This window comes from Gekko japonicus, unplaced genomic scaffold (assembly GCF_001447785.1).
Source record: "Gekko japonicus isolate JY-2015 unplaced genomic scaffold, Gekko_japonicus_V1.1 scaffold53, whole genome shotgun sequence".
In the NCBI taxonomy this organism is placed as follows: Eukaryota; Metazoa; Chordata; class Lepidosauria; order Squamata; family Gekkonidae; genus Gekko; species Gekko japonicus.
This window is the reverse complement of record NW_015162474.1, coordinates 1,872,910-1,878,773: the sequence shown is the minus strand read 5'-3', so window position 1 is coordinate 1,878,773 and position 5,864 is coordinate 1,872,910.

The window sequence follows — 5,864 nt, the reverse complement described above, 5'->3', positions numbered from 1 at the left end:
GGGGGGGGGGGGGGAGGCGCTTTGATAGCGTTACAGCTTTTCCTTTTGGGGGCCCTTCGTTCTCGGAACGCCCCATCGTGCCTTCTGCATGGTGCCCGAGCAAAACACCGGGGGGGGGGACACATAAATAAGGCGCTTGCAGCCCCCAAGGACTTAATAAAACCATTTTGCGTTCGCGGACTACAGCCACTGCTTCTTGAGAATGGAAGCGTAGGTTAAGAATGTAGGAAGAGCCTGGCGGGTCAGACCGGTCATAGGGTTGTCGGGTCCCCATTGGCCACCGGCAGGAGATGGGGGGTAGTGTTGCCAGAGCCAGTTCGGGGAGCTCCTGGAGTTTGGGGAAAGAAGAGGGACCTCAGGGGCACAATGCCACAGAGTTCCCCCTCCGAAGCATCCATTTTCTCTAGGGGAATTGATCTCTAGTCTGGAGATGAGCTGGAATTCCGAGGGATCCATACAGTGACCAACCAACCAGAGCCCCAAGAGCAGGGATGTCGAACTCAATTCTTACGAGGGCTGGATCTGACATAAATGGGACTTCCTGGGGCCAAGTTATGTGTGTCATAAGGGTAGGGGAGATACACACTTTACAAAGAACACAAACAACTGATATTACCTGTGAACATATCAGGCATATTGGTTTTCCATTCTGTTCCACACACAAAATAAAGACTTCTCCATTTTTCTTGAACAACATGACACTGCATCTACTTTTCTTTTCTTGGCTAATGCCATTATTGCCAGTCTTTCCAAAACACACACTTGCCAGGACAATGCTGCAATGGAAAGGGTGACAGTTTTACAAAAAGGTTCATAGAACAAATTTAGAGTCCAGTGGCACCTTTAAGACCAACAAAGGTTTATTCAAGGTATGAGCTTTCATGTGCCTGCACACTTTTTCAAATATATTGGAATGGAAGATAAGAGTGTCATTTTTTACCCATTGCCTTCTAAGAAGTAAGGAACGCTGAGGGCAGCTGTGTCATTTTTTTAAAAAAAGGAAAACACGAAAGAAAAATGGCCTGTTTACACCTCTACAAGGAGAGATGTGGTTCAACTGGAGGAAATTTCCAAATATTTTACCCCCCAGTGGTTTATTCTCCAAACCTGCAATCATACTTCCCATGTGTATATTTATATGCCACTTCATCTCATCTCAAAGACAATTGAAATACTATAACAAGAAGCAGCAGAAAGGCTGAATACAAGGAGGATGTGTGTCCCTGGGGGGGGGGTTTGCTAGCAGCTCATATCCAAATTACTATCAGGCAAAGCATCCATAACACTCCAGAAAACTTATAATGCAGATTCACCAGAATATAACAACAGCAACACTACTGTATTCAAAGAGGGGTGTTTTTTTTAATTGACTCTGACTTCCCAAGTTGCTACCAGGCAAATTATCCTTAACAAACATGCAACTTTACTACAATATAATCATGACCAAAAAAACCCTACTCACCCCACATGTGAGACTGCAGAGACTGCTGCCTCTTCCAGCTTTCATAAACAGAACACACCAATTGCAAAGGATAGCCCAGAAACACAGGGAGTTGCAGATCTCCCTGAGGCTCTTGGAGTCCTCCTGAACAAATACAGGAGGTACTTTGCAAAGACAAAGCACAGCAGGGAGCTTCCAATGGCAAAGGATGAGTCTTTGCATGGCAAGAACAGAGGGAGAGGAAACAGCCACCGGAAAAGCTAGTCACGTGGAGCTGCTGATTGCACTGAGCTTCTTTGCTCCTGACAACAGAGGGAAACAGCTGATCTCAGTCCCTGAAAAAGTCAGTTTTATGGAGCTGCCGATCAACCCCAACAGGCAGCAGTAAATCTTTACCAGTGCGGGGTGGGGGGAGCAGGGGGGTGGGGGCGCTCTATTCACGGTTCGGATTAGAGACCTGGTTGGGCCAGTTCCGGCCCACGGGCTGTATCTTTGACACCCCTGCCCAAGAGCATCTTGAGTAAAGTTATTTCAAGTCCTCCCCTCTTGGATTAGTACTGAATCTACCCAAAAATAAAGTGGAAATAGGAGGGGGGGATCCAAACCTTTACTCTTACGACATGCGTTTCCATCCAATACACATGGCTAAAGGCCATTATAGAAGATTATCTGTAATATGGTTTTAAAAACACAGTAAACTCCACCTGACGATACAGAAACATTACTCACCATTCTGACTTCATTGCCAAGGCACACTTTCGGTCACATGAGGCAGAAAAAATGAGGGGGGGGAAGCGAGGCTATTTCCTCTGGAGGAATTTGACCCGCAGTTGCGCGATCACACAGTCCTTGGAAGCTGCAGGCATAGCCTGCCACTGCGTGATCAGATGCAACTACGGGTGAGTCAGGGGAGTTGCCATTTGTTTCTGACGCACTTAAATGAGGAATTGATTAATTGCATCTCCGCACTGAGGGCTCCCTATGGAGTTTGCAATGATGCACATACTGAGAAGGAGGGGGAACAACGGTACGGAGTTGGGATGGCCTGATCAGATCATCCCAACGGCATGACAGTTTGCTGGAGTGATCAGACAGGGGAAAGTCCATCCGTGGCCTGCTGTAACCCATTTTCTACCAGATTTTCCCCAGTGTCTTTTAACTCCGTTTCTGCAGCGGAGCAGAACAGGTTGCCAATGGCTGAGGGGCATTTCCCAGATGTTGTTGTCTGATCATGCCCTTTAAATCCGCCCAGCATTCATGCCTATGGCGGGTCTAATTGTGCATATTATCACGGCCTTAGGCTAATGTGAGCTCAATTATAGAAATGGCCTAGGCTCCCCTAATAACAAATTCTGCCACAGGCTGCATGGGTGGGTGAACATCAGGATGTTTGCTACAGACACCTTCTTAGGTTAGCAATGTCTGTCACACCAGTCGTTGATGCCCTGAGCACCCACTGCCCAGTGAGCTACTTCTCTCCTCTTGTTTCCAGGTAACAACAGCTATGATCTCACTGTGTCTATATAGCACTTGAGATGCATTGAGTCAATGGAGGTCCCGGTCACACGGAGGGTTTTGGCCCGGGAGAGGGACGGATCGGGGCCGCAGCAAATGGGCACGATCTCACCGCAACATCTGGGAAGCAGCGCGCACCCGTCCCCGATCCGTCCCTAACCCCGGAAACTGCGCAGCAAAAAAGAACCACTGACAGAGGTGGTCTTACCTGAACGGCCGTGACAAGCGCGGCCGTGGGATCGCCGGCGCGTCCTTCTGCCGGCGCATCCCCGGCTCCTGGCCGAACTGTGCATGCGGATGCATGCGTAGCCGGTTGCCTCGGTCTCCCGACCGTGGCTTCCTCCCCGGCATCTGATCGTGCCGGGGAGCAATGGCGCCGCGGCTCAGGGGATCCGTGTGATCCCACTGCAGCGTGTCTATTTTGGCCGCGCAGTCCCCCCCCCCCGTGTGTGGCAGGGGCCGGAGTCAATGGAGTCAAGGCATCCCAATGATGCTGCTATAGCACTGAACTTAGAACTTTCCACACACAAAAAGTCCGAGGAAGATTGCACGGCGTGAAAAGAGGTGGGGGAGAAGTGGCACTGTTTGAAATGACCATAGGGCTTCAGAGAGGGCTCATTAATGGAAGGAAATTTGCTGTATGAAACCCCTGTCCCTGTATTGCTTTACTTGAAATCGGGCCAGCAACTAATAACATCTGGTTTAGTACAGCAATGTGAAAAGGTCCTTTGTTCCCTCTGAGGCTCCTTGCACTCTGACCTTTTAGTTTATGGGAAATGGTGGACATTGCATCATTTATTTTCCTCATGCTTCCCGTGTATTTCATGGGGATCCCTGATAAAATTATTGATGGTTCATCTGCACAGAAGCTTTTCCCATATAGCTCAATGGCATTTTTTTCACTTTCCAAATTATTTTTGCAATTTAAATCAACAGGATGACAAATATTAGCTGTTGCCAGTAGGTGGCAGGCCATCAATACAATATATTGTATGAAGTTTGATATATGCAATGCCTTGTGAAAGATATTAAAGGCTCTAGTTCTATTTTATAAGTTTTGGAACTTTATAACAGAACTATCGTGTCCGCTGTACTGACAGATCCCTGATGAAAACAAAGCTCTCCTTCTATCAAATATTCATGCGGTATAAACTAAAATGGGAAGTGGGTACCATTTGCATTGGTTTTCAACTATATGGTCTTCTGGAGATTGCCCCATAAATATGAAGAAATGTACCTACCAGTATTTCTGCATTGCCCAATTTTCTCTTTATGTCTCAAGTATGTATATTTGAAGGCTAATTCATCAAAAACAAACACTTTCAGCATCACAGGCTGAAGACTGGCCATTTGTTGTTGTTCAGTCGCACAGTCGAGTCCGACTCTTTGCGACCTCATGGACCAGATCACGCCAGGCCTTCCTGTCTTCCGCCATCCTCTGAAGTTGGCTCAATTTCATGTTCATTGCATCTATGACACTGTCTAACCATCCCATACTTTGCCGTCCCCATCTTCTTTGACCTTCAATCTTTCCCAGCATCAGGGTCCTCTCCAGTGAGTGCTCCCTTCTCATTTGGTGGCCAAAGTATTTGAGCTTCGGTTTCATTATCTAACCTTCCAGGGAACAGTCAGGGTTGATTACTTTTAGGATTGACTGATTTGATCTTCTTGCAGTCCAAGGGACTCTCAAGAGTCTTCTCCAGCACCATAGTTCAAAAGAATCTATTCTTCGGCGCTCGGCCTTCCTTATAGTCCAACTCTCGCAACCATACATGACTACTGGGAATACCATTGCTTTGACCATGCGGACTTTTGTTGGCAGGGTGATGTCTCTACTTTTTATCATGCTGTTTAGGTTCACCATCACTTTCCTCCCAAGGAGCAGGCGTCTTTTAATTTCATGGCTGCTGTCACTGTCTGCGGTGATCTGGGATCCCAGGAACGTGAAGTCTGTCACTACTTCCACGACTTCCCCTTCTATTTGCCAAGGAGTAATGGGGCCGGATGCCATGATCTTAGTTTTTTTGATGTTGAGCTTCAAGCCCCCTTTTGCGCTCTCCTCTTTTACCCTGAGCAAGAGGCTCTTTAGGTCCTCTTCACTTTCTGCCATCAGAGTGGTATCGTCTGCATATCTGAGGTTGTTGATCTTTTCCCCAGCAATCTTAATTCCCGCTTGTGATTCATCCAGGCCAGCATTTCGCATGATGTACTCTGCATATATATTAAATAAGCAAGGTGACAATATACATCCTTGTCATACTCCTTGTCCTATGCGAAACCAATCAGTTGTTCCATATCCGGTTCTAACTGTCGCTTCTTGACCCTTATACAGGTTTCTCAAGAGACATGTGAGGTGGTCTGGTACTCCCATCTCTTTAAGGACCTGCCATAGTTTGTTGTGATCCACACAGTCAAAGGTTTTAGCATAGTCAATGAAGCAGAAGTAGACTGGCCATATGACAGCGCAATTTGGCAACAACTTAACAGTGCAGCTGTTAGTAAAGCACATAGCCAGGATGAACATGTAAATATACTCCAAGAGAGAGTTAACACATTTTATGAACAGCAACATCAAATGATGAGTCTTACAGATGAAAGACCCATTACACTTTAGGGCAGTGGTTCTCAACCTTCCTGATGCTGCGACCCTTTAATACAGTTCCTCATGTTGTGGTGACCCTCAACCATAAAATTATTTTTGTTGCTACTTCATAACTGTAATTTTGCTACTGTTATGAATCGTAATGTAAATATCTGATATGCAGGATGTGTCTCGGTTCCTAAGACCATCGAAAATTTGTGTTTTCCGATGGTCTTAGGCGACCCCTGTGAAAGGGTCGTTTGACCCCCAAAGGGGTCGCAACCCACAGGTTGAGAACCGCTGCTTTAGAGTGACATTGTAAACACA